Source organism: Cricetulus griseus, chromosome 8 (genome assembly GCF_003668045.3).
Source record: "Cricetulus griseus strain 17A/GY chromosome 8, alternate assembly CriGri-PICRH-1.0, whole genome shotgun sequence".
NCBI classification, from domain to species: domain Eukaryota; kingdom Metazoa; phylum Chordata; class Mammalia; order Rodentia; family Cricetidae; genus Cricetulus; species Cricetulus griseus.
Window position 1 is genome coordinate 13,384,781 of NC_048601.1, and position 21,201 is coordinate 13,405,981.

Sequence of the window (21,201 nt, forward strand, 5' to 3'; positions counted from 1 at the left end):
GGAGAATCTGAAACAAAAATCCCTCACTAATTTGGTTCATTGTTGCAACAAAATACCTGATAAGAAGCAACACAAAGAAGGAAGGGTTTATTTGGACTCACAGTTTTGGGGTGAATCCCATCATGGTGGATAAGACATAGCAGCAGGATTTGGCAGCCAGTCGCATTGTATCCACAGTCAGAAAACAGAGTAGAAACTGGTGCTGAACTGGCTTTCTCCTTTTTGTTCAGTCCAGGAACACATCTCAGAGAATGGGGCTGCTCACACTTAGAGTTTTCCTCTTCAGTTACCCAATCTAGAAACTACCTCAAAGGCATGACCAAAGGTTGTTTCTTGGTATTCCTACATCCTGACAAACTGACAATCAATATTGATCACTACACACAGTATTGAAAAAAAAAAGGCACAGAATCTCATATACACAAACAGCACAGTGAGTGTGCACCTGGGTCCCTGGTTAGACCCAACCATAGAGTTGTGGACCTAGCTGTGTCTGCAGCAGCAGCTAAATAACGAAGGCCTTGCTTAGCACAGATCACATCCCTGCCTTTTGTAAACCTGTTCAGACAGCACTCCACTCATCAGTAACACAGAAAGAACTGGCTCGATGATTTAGTTCTCTTTTTACTTCCTTTCCTCAAGGGAAAGAAGGTTGTTAAAGGTGAAAAGAGATAAGCATTACCACCTTGAACAATTCTCAGGGCTAAATAAATGATCTGACAAGTTTTTGAGCATCAAATGGAGAACCTGGAGAGACTTCGAGAGAATACAGTGTCGGGAAAGCAATTTGTCTCAAGAAAGTTTCCTTGGCAACTTAGTTTAAAATTGGCTTGGACAAGAACCCAGGCTCATTGATTAAACCCTCCTGGAAGTCCATAGGGTAATGATAAATCTCGAAGAAGTCCATTTCAGAGTCAGTGTCTAACTAGTGCCACACAGTTTGAGGTGAGAGCCTGTCTTTCTCTGCAGCTTTATTAATGAGCTGGAGGTGACCACAAAGGGTATCGTGTTCATGCTCAACTGGGAGTTACTACAAGCAAAAGAATAGCAGAAAGACAACACAAATAGAATAGACAAAAAGGAAAATACCCCTACGACTTTCAACTTAGAAAAGTAAAATTTAGTCATTTTTTAAAACAGGGAATAAAAGGATCCGAGAGGGTTAAAAGAAAGTGATATATAAATGAATATGACAGACCTAGAATATTCACACACACACACAAAAAAAAAAAAAAAAATCAAGAGCACAAACCCTGTGGAGGGTTGAAGAGTCAGAAATCACAATGACTTTGGCATCCATGAAGACTATAGAAGTAGGTTAACACCACTGTGTGCTACAGAATACCAAAGCTGCTCAGGGCTGGAGAGATGCCTCCACAGATGAGAGCACACCAGCTGCTCTTTGAGATGATCTAGGTTTGATTCCCAGCACCCACATGATGGCTTACAAGTATCAATAACTCCAATTTCATGAAATTCAGTGCCCCCTTCTGGAGTCCATAGGCACTGCACACACAAGATGCACAGGCACACATGTGGGAGGATCTCATACAACTAAAAAAATTAATGATAAAGTCTAAAATAAATAATAAAAAAAGAACTCCAAAGTTGGCTCTCGCTGTTCCATGTACTCCTGGTGGAATTCCTGGGTGTGCTATGAGAAAAAGCAATGAATCAACAGCTGTGTAGCTAAGGTGCGGGTTCCTGATACTCACAAGCTAAGGAAAGCATTCTAAGAGGGAAAATATAAGAATCAAGAGACCAGTGTCTAGATGGTGACCAAGGAATATGCTCTGTCTGAAGGCAAAATGTTTCAGATCTAGTGAGAGATTGGACCTCAACTCATACCTGCACAGAGGACGTTGTGTCCCGAAGTAGGAGCATCATCTTCAGAGACAAATAAAGTGTTCAGTGACAGAGAAGAAAGTACAAGAAGACTTTGGGTGAGATAAAGGCGATTATGGGGAGTGCTCAGAAGAACCAGACACAGCAATGCCTCCATCTACCCACACGACATTTTACTGCATAGCATCAAACCAGGAGATCGTCATAAAGCTTGTCAAGAAGAGGGCCCACATGGTAGGAGAGAGCCAAGTCCTGAGTGTTGTCTTCTGACCTCCATGTGCACTCAGTGACATGTGGACATGTGACATGCATGCTCATATATAGTAAATAAATAAACAAATACCATGAGGAAATAAATACTAAATCATAGGAGTCATCTACAGCCACATAGTAGAAGCTGACTGGATGGTAAGAATCCCGAATGGGAGTTAGAAGTGGGTCCTTGAGTTCTCTGACTTTGTCCCCAATACAAACATTGCCACTGGAGACCTAGATCTTCCAGCAAACGAGGGGGCTAGCTTAATGAGACACCCACCACTGTCAGCCCAGCTCTCTTAACCAAAATATTTTTCTCTTTCTAGAAAGAGCTAAAGGCCACCGTAAGAAGTGAATCAGGAGGACAGGAAGTAGCTGATTCATGAGGGTATACATGGAACACGAAATGTAGAAATTGAAGACAGAAATCTCACAAGGAAGCTGAGGGCATAGTTCATTTGACAGATGCTTGTCTAGAACACACAAAGCCCTGAGTTCCATACCCAGCACTGCTTAAACCAGGTGTGGCAATACAGGACTTAATCCTAGTACCTTCAATACTGGCAGGTGAATCAGAAATTCAAGATCATCCTGGGTTGTATGCTAAGTGTAGGGCTAACCTGAGCTATGTGAGAGACCCTGAGATGGAAGAGACAGAATGCATTCACTAGGATGAAGAGATCCTCCCAAGACCTCAGAACCTCAGAAGGTAACTTTATTTGGAAATAGAAGGTGTGGACATGGAGTTACTTTAAGCAAGGTCATACTGGATCACCATGGGCCCCTTATACAAAAAGAAAGGAGTCAGATGAGCACCTTGGGAGGACACCAAGACATAAGCAGAGATTAAACTGATACATCTCTGTGGTGATACAGTATTTATAATTTATTAAAGCTTGCCCTAGGATTCAGAAAGCAAAGTCAACCACAAGCCATAGACGCCAGGCACATACCTTTAATCCAAGCAGCCAGAAGCTAGGAGGTGGTGGTGCACACCTTTAATCCTTGGACTCAGGATTAAGAGATAGACGGATCTCTGTGAGTCCAAGGTCACCCAGATCTACACAAGAGTGAATCAGTCTAAAAGAGAGTTATAGCTCACACCTTTAATCCCAACATTAGGAAAGTATATAAGACAGAAGCAAAGTCTCAGAGGGGCATTTGTTCTCCAGCCACACTGAGGAAAGGGTACAGTCTGAGGCTTGGTGAAAGAGCTTGTGGAGACAGCATTAGCCCATTCAGCCTGAGGTAGAGGTAAGAAGCTAGTGGCCAGCTCCTTTGCTTTTCTGATATTCAGCTTGAAGCTTGAACCAATACCAGTCTCTGGGTCATTTATTTTTTCGTGTTATATATCTCTATGCCGGGAACCACGAGCAACTGTGAGAAGCTAGAGGAAGCCAGCTTGGGTGACCTCCAGAGCTAGAGGGATGGGGTATATTGTATCTAGACTTATAACATCCAGAGATAAGAAAAGAAAAATAATTATATTGTTTAAGCAGCCCAGTTTGTGACATTTGTTACAGCAGCCTAGAACAGTAACACATGGATCTATCCATCCTATTCTATCAACAGTTATACCAGGCTTTTTTCTTTTGGACCACCAACCAGCTTCCAAATCATGACATGGAGACTTTTTATTAGCTATGAATGTTTGGCCTTATCTTAGCTCTTATTCTAATCTGTTTCTCTTTGTCTATGTTTTGCCTCAGGGCTTTTTACCGTTCTGTATGTCCTATTCTGTGACTACTGGCTGGCAACTGCCTAGCTTCTGGCCTGGTGTGTGTCGTCCTCTTCTCTTCCTCCTCTTCCTCCTCCTCCTCCTCCTCATCTTCTTCCTCTTCTTTCTCTCTTAAGCCTACATTTCTCCTCCTGTTTATGCCCTCTGCCTGACAGCCCCACCCATCCCACTATTGCCTAGCTATTGGCCAGTCGTATTTTCATTAGACCCATCAGGTGTCTTAGGCAGGCAAGGTGAAACAGCAACACATCTTTTCATAATTAAATAAATGCAGAAGAAACAAATGTAACACATCCTTACATCATTAAACAAAGGCAGCAGAAGCAAATGTAACACACCTTCACATAGTTAAAGTAATATTTCACAACAAACAGTAGGAAAAGCCAGAGAGTGGAAAACCCTCTACCCACCATGCCAACAGAGGGAAAGTCCACACTGGAAACAGGTCAGTGGCTCAGAATAGTGCTGTAATGTAGACAAGGAAACGGGGCAGGGATGAGGGAAATCCTTAGTCTAAGATATTTATGTTAGAAGCACACTAAGTGTTATTGTGGAATGATCTTTTGGTACACTATGAAGACGTGTCTTTTGCCAAGGCACCTTCTGGTTGGCTTAATAAAGAGCTATATGGCCAATAGCTAGGCAGGAGGAATAGGCAGACTTCCAGGCACAGAGAGGACTCTGGAAAGAAGAAAGGCCGAGAAGCTAACCAATGTGGAAGGAGTTGGACACACAGAATGAGGTAGAGGTAAAAGCCACATGGTAGAAAGTAGATTAATAAAAAAGGTGTTAATTTAAGTTATAAGAGCTAGTGGAACAAGCCTAAACTATAGGCTGAACTTTCATCATTAATAAGAAGTTTCCATGTTATTATTTGGGAGCTGGCTGGACAGACAGAAAAAGACTTTTTACAAAGAGTCACATTTTATTCAATCCCAAATCAACAAATCCCATATCAGAAACACATGGTCTGATATTTCTTTTTAATGTAAGCTTTATAGGCATCAAAAGTCTACAAAGATATAAAAATTAAATATCATTTTTCATTAAATATATATTTAATCTCCTTTGTCAAAATAACAGATTATCCCTTCATGGCCCAATAAGATCCCAGTGGAATTTAGAGTCAAAAACTAATCTTTCTGTGGTCCAAGGCTCTGATGCAAGTGAAGTAAACGCTAGAAATGATTAAAACTTCAGGGAACTGATGACAAGACCCTTTCCCCAAGTCCCGCACACACACTCTCTTCAAGTGCTGTCCATAAATTCGCTTAACCTGGAGTAGGACTTGGTCTCCCTGCTCAAGTCTGAATGCTACACTTCTGCACGTTGTGAGTTATGTCACTAAAACATTAACTGTGGGTGTTCTGTCAGGTCATTTCTCATCTTGAAGCAAGTGGCAAAGTACGAACTGACAATAAGGGGGAAGGGGGGGCAATAGTGGAGGGGGTAAGAGAGGATAAATGATTGCCAAGCAAGAACTTGTAGTTACTCACTCTGAGCACCTGGATCCCAACAGGGGTCAGGAGACACCCGAAAGAGGCAACACAGGCAAAGGGGAGAAGGGCTTGACGATGTCACAGTAAACTCTGACAGCTTGGCCATGCTGCCGTCTGGAGCACTGGAACATCCAATGTGTGGGATTTGGAGCAACAAGCAGAGCTGTTTTCAGTGCTGACACCATTCTGTCCACCTTGCCTTAGTTTACTAGGTAAGTGAGCTGTCTCAGAAAAACAGCAGGCGCTAAGTGGCACTGGCTCTTGTGTGTATGTATTCTCTTCCCCTCTGCTGCCTGCAGTCTGTTACTGTCTCAGTTATGTACTGAAGAAAAGAAAAAAAAAAAATCTTCACAGCAGGAGCAGCCCCTGGTCCAGCCTTCTCCCAGTCCAGAGTTGGAGGCGTCTGTTTACAGATGGGACTAAACTTTCCCAGTCACTGGTGTTCCAAACGAATCTTCAGTGTTCAATCCCCACTCGAAGCCCAGCCTTGCTAGGTTCAGATAATCTAGGCTTAGGCTGTCAGGATCCAGAGCGGAGACGTGACTAGGGACAGAACACAGACTTTCCACACCAAGTGAGGGAGTTCAGCCTTATGCTACAGACAGTGCCTCCCACCCTCATCAGAGCATCTAATATGTTTACGTGTATTGAAAGACCCCCCAGAGGCTCAGGCCCCCAGGATCTCGCCCCAGGACTGGGGCGACCCCTATCACTAGGCAGAGTTGAAAACTTGATGCAAACAGCAAGAGGTTTTATTGCAGTTGTTTAACGAGCTAACCTCATGTTAGTTCGGGCCTTTCATCCATCCACCATGGGATGGCTAGGAAAGACACCGAGAAGCCACACAATAGAGATCTTATAGGGCAACATAAGGGGAGTGTCTAGGGGTACGCACAGGCTCAGGATTGGTGTGCCTCCAGGCTTGGAGGATTTGCCCTGTGTTGATTGGCCAACTGGTTGTTATGGCCCATAGACCCTCCCAGGGCTGTTGCTATGCTCTGCACAACATTGCTGTGCACTTGTCCGTAAAGCACACCCAGAGCCGTAAAGCAAGCACTACCAGCTAACTTCTGATTGGTTCCTTGCCACAAGGCAGGCATCTGACCTCCTAGTGACCAAGGCAAGGTCAGGCAAGCACGTGTTAGGCTGTTATGGCTGCCAAAATAGGAAGCTGGTCCCTTCAGTGTAATTGTAATGGGCATATGGGGCTCTGTCCTCTGCCTGTTAAATAAGAGTCTCAGTGGCAGGGCCTTGGAGTCTACATGCTAACGCCCACCTCAGGTGACTCTCGGGATCAGGGGAGCCCTGTGAACACTTTCCTGGACATCAGCAGCAGAGATGAGATGATTTCAAACACCTGTGAAGGTTGGCCACTGAGTGCCAGTCTAGGAGGTGGGCGGGAAAGACTGCAAGTGAAGAAACCGCTTACAGGAAGGTTTCAGTGAGGCAGGAGGGAACATGAGAGGCTGAAGGAAGACAAAAGCCACTTAGCAAATGAGTAGGTGGGCTCTCAGGGGGTCCAGCCCCTCACCCGGAACACCTGGCCAGGAAAAGTCTTGATCTAAGTTCTTTAAAATGGCATCCTATAGGAAGCATCGGTCTTTGTAGTATCCTGCAGAAAGTTAAAATGTCCCGAGCCTTATTCTTCTGAGTCTTGACCCATTTGCTGTCCGCTGTCCTTTCTGGACGCCAGTAGAATCTGCTTTCCCACCCTAATTGCCCCCTTCAAGATGCTGTCCTTCAGCCCCTCTTACCCTGCCTTCTAGACTTTATTTCTGCCCTTCTCTGTGCTCCTAGACTGCCGGGTCAGAGCTCTGGGTGGCCCACGCATAATGGTTGTGACAATAATTAGGTACACAGCAGTTGGCATTGGGGCTGTGTGGTTCTGCTGTGGCTTGGAGGTTAATATCTTCCATAGGCTTCTGTGTTAAATATTCGCTTTCCGGAGTAGCACAGTTGGCAGGTGGCAAAACCCTTAGGAGAGTTTAGGTCATTGACAGTGTCATCCCCTCAAAAGGGGTTGTGGAATCTCTCTCCAACTCCCTCGCCCACACCTCTCTTCCTCCTTCCTGGCTCAGGTGTGATCACCATCTCCTACATCCATTGGGCCTCCATCTACTGCTTTTACTGTAACTGAACTGATGTAGGAACCATGCCTTGGAACCTCTGAAACTTGACCTAACTAACCTTAGTCTCTTCACAAAGTTAGTTGCTTCTGCTATTTAGAAAAGCAAGCTGACTAATAGGAGGCAGTGTTTACCACCCTTCCATGCCATCAGTTGGGCGGGCGTGTGTATTTCTTACAACCCCTTCTCCCCCACACAGCATCTTCCTTGAGCTCCCAACCCACACACTTTCTCTTGTGCCCATGTGTCATAATTTCTTGTTGTTTCTGTCATTGACTCTGTGACTGAATGTTTTAATTAAATAACAATAAAGTACCCCTGTGAGGCTGTTTTCCTTAAACTCTGAATTCATTGACCACCACCTGCGTCACTTCCCTTCAGCACTGTGCTCAGCCACCAGATGTGGCCCACAGAGAGAATCTGGGTCTCCTGTGGATTTTCTGTACTGGCACTCTGCCGAAGTAGAGACGGGTCTCAGGCTTGTCCCTGGTACCTGCAAGGAAGAGATGGAAAGTACACAGGAGACTTCTAGTTTGCCTCACAGCCGAAGGTCACAGAAAGGGCAGGTAGGGACTTCTCTCTTTGTCCTTTTCTTCTGCGCACAGTTGTCACTGGTGTCTCAGAGGGATCTATTCCAAGGAAGCTCATTGCCCCCATGGACAGCAAAAATCCAGTGCTCAGTTCCTTTATATAAGATGGCCTGTGAGATTTTCAGGTAACTTACACACATCCTCCATTTACATTATACCATTTCCTGATCCTTTACCACAGGGGACACAGCTGAGGCAGGAGGATGGTAAGTTCAAGGAATGTCTGGACTTCAGAGTGAGTTCAAAGCCAGGTTGGGCAATGCAGTGACACCGTGTCGCAAAATAAAAAGTAAGGGGAGGATGTTATCTAGCTGGTGGCAGAGTGCTTGCCCAGTGTGTACCAAGCCCCAGATTCAGCCCTTGGCAATTCAAAGAGAAACAATACACTATAAATGTTATGCAAATGGTTGTCATACAGCATTGTTTAGGGAATAATGACAAGAAAAAGAATCAATAACTTTTCAGTACAGAAAAGCGTTTTTTCAGAACTTTCAATCCACAATTGATTGGGTGCATGGGCCGGGAGCCCCTCAATACAGAGAGCTGGCCGCATTTGCTTTCCTTCTTTCTCTTGTTCCCCGTTTTCACTTGGCTCTGACCTGACAGCTGGGTGAAGAATGCACCGTGGGGAACGGCTCCGGCTCGGTGCTCAGAAAGCGTGGCTGGGCCTACATTTCCAGCACTGGGAAAGGGACAAGGGGCGGGGTAGGGGTTGGCAAAGGGCGATGTGAGCAAGGGACAGTGGGTAATCAGCAGGACTGAGAAGGGGGCCCGCAGGAGGGCTCTGAGGCACTGCAAATTCTCGGTAGAAGGTAGGAGGGAACCAGGGTTCGGGACACAGGTGCCATGGCAGGGAACGTGGCCTTGAAGATTGTGTTAGATTTTTTCGGTTTTTTTTGTTTTTTGTTTTTTGTTTTCCTCATTATTGTAAGCACTTTAGGAAAGGAAGAGTCACTCCGGCTCACAGTCTGAAGCTGCATCATGGCAGGGAAGGCGTGGCAGCAGGAACATGAGGAAACTGGTTGCACAGTGTCTGCATTCAGAAAGCAAAACAGGTGACCGCTGGTACTCATTTACTCTTTTTGTTTTTTATTTATTTTTTCAGTCTGGGATGTCAGCCCATGAGATGATGCCATTCACATTTAGGGCGGGCCTTGTCTTTTCAGCTAAACATTTCCGGATAGCCATGGGTGTGTCTCCTAGGTGATCCTAAGTCCAATCAAGTTGATCAAAATTAACATCACAAAGGTGAACTATGGGATCTCAGAGCTCCCATGGAGCCTTGGTGTGGCTACAGCCTAGCTCTCAGTCTCACTTGGGGGCTGTTTTCCATTTTCTGCTACCGTCTAAGGCCTGTAGTTCTGTCACCACTGCCTGCTGCATCCTCCGAGCACTCTCAAGACTCCGTTTGCTGTAGGCACAATGATGCCGATGACCATTTGCTATTAAGAAAAGGGGCGGGGATGTTTTTACATTTACAAAATAAGAGATGAGAGCTGCCACTTTCTGTTGTCTTCCTACTCATTTTCTCCCATGTCTCAGGTAAGAGACGCAGAGTTATTTTAATTATGTTTTCAGTGTGCATACAAACCCTTTATGAAATTTTGAGAGCACCCTTTGGGGCTGCTTGGCTTCTTAATGGTTCTGCTTTCTTGGAAAAAAAACAAAAACCAGCTTATTTTTTGTTTGGTTTTCTGTCTGTTTTTTTGTCACCGACAATGACATGATGAATCTAGCCTCTCTCCAAACCGGGGTGGCAAGGTGGTGGCAGGAGTAAAGGTGACCCTGATGGGGTGTGGTAATTATTGTTTGTGAAGGAAAATTCTCAACTGCTTATGAAAATTTTGGTCTTCTTGAAAACCAAGGCTGAGATTGTCCTCCAATAATAAATAAAGATGGGACAGGGTCCATCCTGGTGCAGGCCTCAGGGCAATTGGCCTTGTTGTCTGGCCAAGTGAATAATGACCTATGAGCTTAATCTGTTCAGCCTCTTACCGTGGAAGTGCTGTCCCTGCTACAGTCTCAAGTGAACCTCCTTGGGAATTTCCCCGAGATGGGATGACAGACAGAGAGAGGTACACGAGACGAAACTTATTACCAAAGCATGAAAAAATGAGAGCATGGAACAGTGAAGTGACCACACACACACACACACACACACACACACACACACCAAGGATCATGGAGCCAGTAATCAAGATGAGACCCAAGTATGGCCTTGCAAGTCCTTGCTTATGTCAGTAGTCATTCCACATGAAGCCTAAGTACCAAGCCATTTGTTGTGAAACCTTTGACCTCTGCCCTCTCCTCCTCCTCTCCACTGTCAGCCAGTCACACCAGGTCTTGGTGATGTTCCCTTTTCACTCATCTAGAGATTTCTTACATCAGCGAAGAGAGCAGAGCTGTTCTGCAGACCCTGGCTACCTCAACATTTAGGATAATATCCCACCTGATTTGCCTGAATCTAGGACACCCCTTCCCCACAACCCATCTGCCAAACTCATATTCTACAGTTCTGTTTGTTTGCCTTCCATGGATGTCTCTACCCTGTAGATTCAAATCCAAGTCCCATCACCTATTATTCAAGGTCATTACTGTCTGGCCCCTGCTCACTTCTCAGCCTGATCCTTAGTTACTCCATCACACCAAGCTTCCTTTTGATTAAACCATCTGCCTTTCTTGACTTCCTTCCAGTGTGTGCTCACCCCTGCTGTTAGGCAGTTACTTAAATGAATGCACTGGTTAAAAGCAGAAAAAAACAAGTTTGGACCCCTGCTTTGAGTCTCCCTTCGTAACTTAGGTTACTTAACCTTCCTAAGCCTCAGTTTCTGCACCTGGGAAATGGATCTAATACTATTTGATCCTAACATTATGAAAAAGAGTGTTCATCACATTGTTTACATAGAGGGAGTGCTTGGTTACTTTCATTAGTCTACCTGATTTCCCTCCCCAAAGTATGTTTTGCCCCTAAAATCTTCCCTGAAAGCCCAGAAAATAGCAGCACTGAGGAAAGATAACAACTAGCGTGTTCTTTCCCATATTCCAGACATGATTACATGTGTCTGCAAATACTAACTTTCTTACTCTCCCTGTCAACTACAGTGTAACATTGTTGCACCTACTGGAATTTAAGGAGCTCAGAGCTCAGAGACATCATTAACCGACTGAGCAGCTCCACCCAGGGCTCAGATGGCTCCTTGTCCAGACCCTCCCTGGGCACCAGGCTATAACATCTTCTCTGGGTTCATCGAAGGCAATGGCCAGGTTCCCAACACCATTCACCTGGCAGATGTTCAGAAACAAATGTTTTTGCTGGTGATGGTAAGTTTTCCCAGCTCCAGGCAGGACCTGGACAAGTTTCCAACCCCTGTGACCTGCCTTTGGTGAAAATATAGACACACTACCCTGTAGCTCTGTGGATGTGAAGATCAAACCAAGTCTCCCTGGCTAAGAGCAGGGTGTGTCCCAGCCATGTTCTTTTGCAGATGCCTCGTTTTGCTGACTCTTCCTTCTCTAGATTGCCGACATCCCTGGCTTATTGCCACCTCCCTTCATCTCTCTACAGGTAACAACGGAAGACTGAGTTCTCACATAACTCCAAATCTGTCTACTGTTCCCCCTTCAATTCTGGAGAATTCTTATTCCTGGGACTGATGGCACAGGACTGTAAATCCAGCTACTCAGAAGGCTGACACAAGATGATCATAGGTCCAAGGCCAGCTTAGCAATTTCATGTAACCCAATTTATAAAGGAAAGCAGAAGACCCGGGGTGGGGGAGCATAGCTCTAGGGTGGAGCATTTACCTGGCATAGACAAAGTACTAGGTTCAGTGCCCAGCATCATCAAAACAAAAGCAAAACAAAAAGCATCTGAGAACAACAGCTCACCTAGAGAATCCCCTGTTCTGAAGAGAATGGATTTGAAACCCCAATTCCACCTGCAAGTCTTTGAGTTGAACACAGCAACTCACACACAGATCTTGAGGATTGGGAGATGGACATCTTTGAGGGGCTGTTGGTCTGCCTTCCACCATCCAATGAGAAGTTCAAAATAAAATCAATATTAGTAATAAACTAAGTATGAAGAAATATTATAAAACACTGTTTTCCCACAATTAACTACCTTCTTTGAATCAGTTTTGTGATGCCTTACTTGTGAGTCTCCTATGGCCACAGGGTGTCCGGCACTGACTAAGACCCTGCCTAGAGAGCCCATCCTGACCTTCCCTGACTGGAGGCAATAGGCAAAGAAGAGAAAATACAATATAATGACTACCCAAGAAGGAAAGGATGGATTTGGGACCACAGAAGAGGTAGTGAACGAACAAACATGCTATCTCTGTGCTCCTGGCCACAGCCAGTTAAGGAAGTAATGGGACCAAGACTCGTGGGAACCATCAAAGTCAGCGAGTGAAGCCCTCATACGCCAGTGACAGCAGAAAGACAATGATTGGTGGGATGAACACTCAGAGAAGATAAAACCATGGTCCTAGTCATATTAAAATACTTTCCAGTTTTTACCGTAATTAAATGTTTTTTAAAACGTTAATGGAATAAATTGAACTTGACTTCCCCATTTTCTCCAGATCCTGCAATTATGCTCGAGGCCTGTCTTGAAAGGATGCCAGAGGGTGATGGATTAACTCTAAAATAAATCAAATTTCCCCTTGCCTTGGAGTTAGGGAAATACAATAAGCATCCCATCTTGCCTTTAGTGAAGAAGGTGCTTGCGGCAAGCAAGCTTTTTCTATAGCTAGTCTGCTAGGAACAGCCTGAGGAATAAGCTCACTAATACACTGTCATAAACCAAACTCCACCAGGGCAATAAACCTGTGTTGCCACGGTGCAGTGGGTGAAAGGGCCTGGGCTGCATTTCTGCCAAGCTGCCTCCCAGAAAATATCTAGCTAGCAACTCTTGGAAATGAGCTGGGCATCAGGCCAGCCAGACTCCCAGCTTGCCAGGACAGGCAGTACAGAGGGCCAAGCACCTGTTCCCTGTACTCTTGCTGGTATAGGGCACTGTTGACTGGGAGTAGACTCTGGGTAGGATCCAGAAGAACCAGCACTCTATCAGTACCCAGGCCTGAGTCAGCAACAAAACCTCCCACACGGGTCCGAAAACATTGAGACTGAAGCCTAGGCTGAGAAAGGCCAAGGGCGGTCCCCAGCCTCTTGGGGACTGTGCTCAGTGACTGAAAGCACTGACGCGAACACTCCCTCTTCCCATGGGATCCGAGCTGAACAAATAGAAATAAAGACAAGCAACCAGGCCTAGGATGCATGCCTGTAACCCTGGTTGTTTTGGAGGCTGGGGCAGGAGGATAGCAAATTCAAGACATCCTGGGCCCTTTACGGAGAACGTTAAAGAACTTTAAAAAAAAAAGAAAGTTCTCTTTTTAAAAGCCTGGGGATGTAACTCAGTGGTAGAATGCTGACCCAGTGCATGCGAGGCCCGAAGGTGAGTCAAGAGTACCACAAAAAAAAAAAAAAAAAAAGGAAAAAGGAAAAAGGAAGGAGGAAAAAGGAAGGAGGAAGAGAAAGAGAAAGAAAAGGAAGAATGAGAGGAAGAGAAAGAATGAGAGAAGGAGGAAAAGGAGAAGAAGGGGAGGAGGAGGAGAAGGGAAAGGATGAATGATGAATGAGTGAAGGGGATGAGGAGGAGGGAGAGGAAACACCAGCTCCCAGAGACGGAGTTTCCTATACGAAGTTCCCCACTGTGTTCGCCTCCTGGTCCTCACACTCTCACTTTCCCTGTCTCCATACCCACTCCCTCCTTCACACCTACATGCAACTCACTGGTGGGGCTCCCAGGCATGAAGAGAGCAATAGTCAAGGCCGTCAGCGACAGAACAAACAACTAGTGAGAATGTTTGGAACACAGCTAGGAAAGACTCTTCTGGCCATTCAGGTTTTCAGGGAGTTTATGAAACCAAAACTGAGTGTGGACATGTGAGGGCCTATCTGACAGCATCCTGGGCAGCCATGCTGCGTTGGAACCGTTCACGTGTTCCATTATGGTTTTAAGGCTGAGCCCAGCATCCCACATCAGGAGAACGTCATCTATATGGAGCCCTCTTGAGTAAGACCATAGCAAGAAGACAGTGAAAGACCCGGAACAACTGTGGAGCTCTCTCAGCCATGGGATCTATGTTTCAGATATAAAATCTGACTGATCATGGTACTCTAGAGAATGAGGATGGGTGAGCAAGCTAACCCTTTGGGTAGGAGGAACCAAGACATCTCCATCCCTGGGGAAAGACAGAATTAGAGTGCTTGAGGGGAGCTCGAAATAGCAGGCCTGGGAGGGAGCAGGGCTACTGAGGCCTTAGGACAACACTCCCATGACACACCAAGAAAGGCACTCTCGACCCAAAGCCACACCCACTTTCCTGGACTTCTGTAAAAGATCCCTTCCATGAAGTGTCCACAAAACCCACGAAATTTCTTGACACCCAGTCTCCTAGCTGGCCTCTGAGTTGGATGTCCCTCCTGCATCTGGGGATAGGAAGTCCTTCCAGAATCTATGTGGGTTAAATTTCCTCATCTGGAATGGTTTATTCTCCTCTAATTACTTAATCAAGAATCTTGACTCTTCTGTTTCCTTCCTGTGGTCCTGATCCAGTGTATGGCTCCATGAGCTACCTGCCATCTTTTGCAACCTACCCACCTGTCTTCCTCCTCCTCAGTGGATGTGTCCTAGAGCAAAAGTCCTCAAACTTGGGTCATGACCCTACATGGGGTCGTATTTGGATGTGGGGAGAAAGAAAATGTTCCTGAATTAATTCAAAATCAAATGTGTAGTGAGTCCAAAATGTTTTTTGCCAACACCCATGTTACATCACACATCACTGCAGCCTTTGTCCTGAACACACAGCATGTTCACTTTGTCCTGCCCATGCCCTCACACCATGGACCACAAACAAATGCTACTTGACACACTGCAGTCCCAATCTAAGCCTATGGTATGCATTAATTGCAGCATTTTTACTGCATGAGCAAAATTCCCTGCTCTTATAGAAACATAATGATTTAATTATGGAAAATAATGTCTTTTAATATGTTCAGATCATCATTTCTCAGCATGAAAGCTTCAAATTAGTACGCCTTTGGATAATGTTGCATTAGACAAACAAGCATATCCATTAATTCATATGCAAATTTACTTTTTTTGTCTTTAGCAAACAGTAAAATTATATGTATATCAAATAAAATCACTTATGATTTATTAGGAACAAATGTTTGGTTCATGTGCCTGTGGTATGTATGTAGGTACAACATGTGTGTGCGTGCATTCATGCATGTGCATACAGGTGAGTGAACATGTGTGGAAGTCAGGGGACAATCTCAGCTGTCAGTCCTCACCTTCCATCTTGCTTTGGGACACGGTCTCCCCCTTGTGTTACTGCTGTGTACGGTTAGGTAGCGCACCAGCTTCCGGGATTTGGCTCCACCTCTTCTCTCCCCAAGGGAGCACTGTGGTTACAGACCCTCGCACTATGTGTCCAACCCCAAGCAGGTTCTGGGGAGTCAAACTCAGATCCTCATGCTTGAACAGCAAGTGAGCCATCTGAGCCATCTCTCCAGCCCAGTATTCCTATTTTATGTCCCAATCTACCCGGAAACATTTAAAAATTTCATAGAGGGAAGGGGATCACACATAGACAATTAAGAAGCCCTGCCCTAGGGTGCCACGCTCCTATCTGAGCATGCCCTCAGCTATGTGCCTCAAAGTTCTTAGACAGACATACTCCTGTCCCCACTGCCACCTGGTACCTAGGCCTCATCTTCACACCGTTGGCCTTCTCTAGCCTTGTTACCGCAACCATCCTAGAAGAGGCTACTAGGCAGCGTGTCTGGTGTCTCTTACAAACTGTTGTAGTTCCTTTCCCAGTGCTGTGGCAAAACATAATGGCCCAGGCAACTCACAAAGGAAAGCATTTGGTTGCGTTTATGTTCCAGAGGATTAGAGTCCATGACATCAGTACGAAGGCATGGTGGTAGGAACAGCTGAGAACCCATATCTTGAGCCACAGGCAGGAGGCAGAGATCACACTGGGGAATTAGAGAGGCTTTCGAAAGCTCAAAGTCCATCCCTATAGCTTGCCTCCTCCTACAAGGCCACACTGACTAATCCTTCCCAAACAGTTCCACCAAGTGGAGAACCAAGTGTTCAAAGAGCCTATGGGGGCATTCTCATGCAAGCAACCACATAGACAAAGCCAGAGCTTCCACTTCTGAGTAATTGCTGTCTGCACGTGAGTAGCTGGGACGAGAGGCACACATTTCAATACTTTCATTGCTCCACTTTCAAAGTTGCCTGCGGGAACAGCATCACACAGTTTGGAATATCCCAGTCCAGTTCAGCTTCTACCCTCTGCTACTAAGTTCAAGGTTTTGAAGAAGCTTTTGATTTACTTTGGAGAAGAATTGGTAAAAAGTAAGGTCTCAGTTATCAACACATGCACACACACACACACACACACACACACACACACACACACACAACGGCTGAGGAAAAGAAAGATGCAGTATACAATGGAATACGTGGAGCATTTAGTGTGGTGCTGTTGAGGCTCACATGAAGCTATGGGAAAGTCGTCAAGATGGGCATTAGTAAGGGGAGAATAGGACTATGAAAGGCGTCAGGCTGAGTACTGATGGCTCTGAGCAGGACCTGATGGCAGTCGAGGACACACAAGGCAGCACCCTGGATGCGGATTGGGTCTGAGCAGTACCTAGTAGCAGTCGAGGACACACAACCTTCATGCCTGATAGAGCCACAGAGAAAGTTAGAGTTGCTCATCTATCCCTGTGGCCAAAACATCCAAGAAAACAACAGGAAGGTGGGGATTTGCTTTGGCTCATGGTTTCAGAAGGTTCTATCCTGAACCTGGGCAAGTCGCAACAGCGGTGGGCGTTTGTGGCAGAGGAACTTCATCTCCTGGTGGACTAGAAGCAGAGAGGAGGCGGGAAGGGTCAGGATATGACGCACCTTCAAAGACAAACTCCCAGTGAGCCACTCCCTCCGGGCAGTTCTCACTCCCTAAAGCCTTCCAACACAGCACCACCAGCTGGGAACTGAATGTCTGCCACATAAATCTGTGGGGACATTGCTTCAAACTATAGCAAAGAACTGAAAAGGAAAGGAAGGAGGGTGGGGAAGGAGAGAGGAAAAAATGGAGAAATATAGACTTTGTGTATTTTATCAACATCAGTATTTTGGTTTTGGAAGATTTATTTATTTCATTTTAATTCCGTGTCTGTATACACATGAGTACAGGTACCTACTGAGGCACAGCCTGGAGTGACAGGCAGTTCTGACACCTAGTAGATGGGGGTACTGGGAGCTGAACTCAGGTCCTCCACAAAAGCACCAAGCCACCTCAACCTCTGAGCCATCTCTCCAGCTCCAGCATCTCATTTTTGATATAGTGTTATTACTGGGAGAAATTGAGTAAAGAATAAAAATATCTGTATACTGTTTCATAAAACAGTAGATAATGCTACAATTATCTCAGCAAAAATTCCCCTTAAAGAACACATTTTATCCAATAGAGCATGATTCAAACATCATTGCATGAATGCTGGCCCTTAATTTCAGGAAGGAATTGCATGGGCTCATCCACAGAGCGGTAAAAATAAATGAGTCAATGTAACATACTCGAGGCAAAAGTTTATGCATTCATAGCAGCTAGATGAACATTTATGCAGAGCTAACAAAGTACATGTGTTTTGTTTCATAATGACTAGGGGACTATGGGCAACTTGTAGGGCCAGGAAAGTGGAGGCTCTTTGAATTCCTCTGCCTATCTCCTCATTTCCGATCCTGTCTCAAAAGCTTGCCTTTTGGTGGGTACCAACTGCTCAGGAAGGTGCCAGCACATGGTTACAGTCTCACTCTTTGGAACCCAAAGAGAACTCTGAAGGTCAGGTGTTATAGATTTCCTTGGTGGCTTATGGAAAAGTCATTCCTTTAGAAACACTTAAAGAGAATTGCTACCATGATCCTAGAGATCTCTGATGAACTGTTCCTGCTGCATTGTAGTTTTTGGAACATTTAATAAGTGCCTACTGTGTGCCAAAGGAGTTGCTTGGGACAAGAAATAGAGGACACGTCCTCATTTGAGACTTTGTGATTCCGTATAGGAAGTCTCAAATTTCAAGGAATTCTATTGCTAAAATAAGCCTGCTGGCCTCGGGTAGCAGTTTAATTTCTGTTTTTAATCTCTTTGGGTCCTATTTGGCAGGCTTTGATGAGCAAAGTCTTAGAAGGGTTTCAGTATTTACAGATGGAGAGATAAAGGAAAATGTAAAAACTCTTCCCTCCTAGATGGAGTCATTATATTAATCACATGAGCCTGTGGGACAATGTGTCACTATGGGGTGACAGTCCAGAGCTGTAATATCAGGTAGCCCTTGTAAAGGCTGTAGCTCTGCTCTGGGCAGGGCTTGGTTTTCTCCTACATAGGCCACACACTGGAGATGGTGGTGACAATCATACTTCAAGCAAAGAGGAAAATCAAGGGTTAAAGCCTTTGGCATAGTTACAGCCACACAGATATGAATGATCGCTATTGTTAGTGCGCGAAACTGGTCAGGATGCAAAGCAGCTTCTTCACAAATGATCTCTTGACACAGCTGAGCTGAGACCTGATGTCCTCTGTCCATGACTGTGTCCCAACACTTGAGAAGTGTCATAACGGGGAGGCTCTTCAACACGAGTACAATTAATGGGGTGTGATGTCACATACCCATAATCCCATCATAGGGGTGGAGCCAAAGATAAGAGTATTAGGAGCTTAGGCCAGCCTCTGCTACATAATGAGCTTGAGGCCAACCTGTGCTACATGAAAACTTGTCTCAAAAAATACAAACAAGAAAAGCACACAAAGAGAAGCAGTCAACTCTTGAGTCTTTGATATTTTCAAGCCTCCACTGCTAGGGTCTCAGTAGAGCAAGGCTCTCATAAGCTCTTACAAATTTTAAATCAACTCAATAAGCTTTCATGGATCCTGAGGCTGCACCCTGAGCCACCAGGGTAAGGGGTGGGTAGCGCTAATGACTCAGACAGTTCTCTTTGGGATCAAAAGAATTACATTGTAAACAACTAACAACTAAATTATGGACAACTATAGTCCCACATAGGATAATAAAATACCTATCAACAGATCCGTGAAATGAGCTATGAAAAACATCATCAATTTTCTAATCCATTAGTTAAGCACACACTATAGTTGTGGTGGCTATCTGGGTATGTATGGTATAACAAGCACTATGTGATAGAAATTGGGATTTCAAAACTGAGTATTGAAACAGAGGCACTCAATTATCCCATAGTCCAATGAGAGAGACAAATAATTATATAGCTAGTATAGGCACAGGGAAAGAAATTCTCATAGGGCACACAAGTGGGAAGGGTAAGTTAGGAAGTCTTCATTCATATAGTTTAAAGGATACGTCACATGGGATAAAGAGGGAAAGAGCAGGTGGATCGGCAGGTGTAAACCCAACAGCTTGGCATTCGGGAGAAGCACAAGGCGGGTTGCTGCTACCTTGAATAGTGCCCTGGTTGGTTTCTGTCATTCAACACAAATCAAGATATAACTGGGGACAAGAACCTCAGCTGAGAAAAGGTCTTCACCAAATTGCCTGTGAGCAAGTCTGTAAGGCATTTTCTTCTTTCATGGCTAAGGCAGGTGGGGCCAGCCGATGGGTGGGGGGTGGTGCCAACCTTGGCGGTCCTGGGCCGTATAAGAGAGCAGACTGAGCAAGCCATAAGGAATGAGCCAATGAGCCAGTGGTTCTCAAACTGGGGATCCCAACCCTTTGGGGGTTGAACAACCTTTCCCACCCTGCATATCACATATTTACATTACAATTCAGGGTCCTCCTCCGTGGCCTGTGCATCAATTCCTTCGTACAGTTCCTGCCCTGACCTCCCTCAGTGACCTGAGAGTTGTAAACTGAAACAAGCTCTTCCCTCCCCGGGGTGTCTTTGGTCATGGTGTTTTCTCACAGCACTAGGGCCCTAACTGAGACAGCTAGTTAAGAAAAGCAGACCATGATGAGCTATGAGGTAGAGATGGGAGGAACCCCCGGATCATGGAAGCCTCACCATTCAATGCTTAGGGACTTGTCCAATATCCTAGAACACACAGGCATCCTTGAAGGACAGCCCAGAGTGACAACCAAATTTGACTTTTGGAATACAAATGAAGAGAATGATTTGGACACAGAATGGATGAAGTGGAGACGGACCGGCGAGTTTCTTGATTCAGCTGGAGTCATTGCCCTAGAGATGGTAAGAGCAGCTGGTGAAGGAGAAGATCCAGGAAGAGGAGAGGAGGAGAAGGGGAAGGGGATGAGAAGAAGGAAAGGGAGGGGAAGGGAAAGAAAGGGAAAGAGATGTACAGTATAAGTCAGAATGCCAGTCCAGTATTGACGGGATGTTGTTAAAAATAAAGCTTGGACCGCCTTCAGTTGAAGCTGTTAAAAGGCCCCAGATGAGGTGACAACAGGAGAAGCAGCGGAGGAGGAGAGCGCCACATGGGAGCAACAAGGCCCCTATCTTTCCTGGAGGGCGTGAAGACTGAGGAGAGAAGTTCACAGTGGGTTTGGGGGCTGTGTGTGGGGTAAGCTCTCTGTCTCTGGGGAGCCACACCTGAGTACTACCAGCTTTTCTTGGGTACAAGCAGAGGACAGCAATATCTCTTCTCCTTCTCTCTACCACACTTTCTAGATGCTCTCACAAGAGCCCATTGGCAGAGCCACACTCAGAAGTCAAACCTGATAATTGATGCTGTAATCCCTTGGATTCCCTCATTAGCAACTGCTAATGGCTGGCGCGCTAACGACTCAATTAGGGCTCTAATAGGCCCATTGTAAACAGTATCCCTTCAAAGGGAAGGGAATTGTGTGGAAAGATGACTGAAACCTGCAGTGAAGGCCTGACAGCACCCTGGGACTCTCTAACTGTGAACCCCTAAGGTCTAAATTAACCAGGGCCCAATCTGGGGGCCAGACTCAGGGTCTTGGAGTCTTATGAGTAGGAATCTAGAGACCTTCACTGGATGAAAAGAGGTGCCCTTAAACCTGAAGATCCAACTCTGATTTCCCACCCCAACACACCCTCTCAGGATCCTATAACT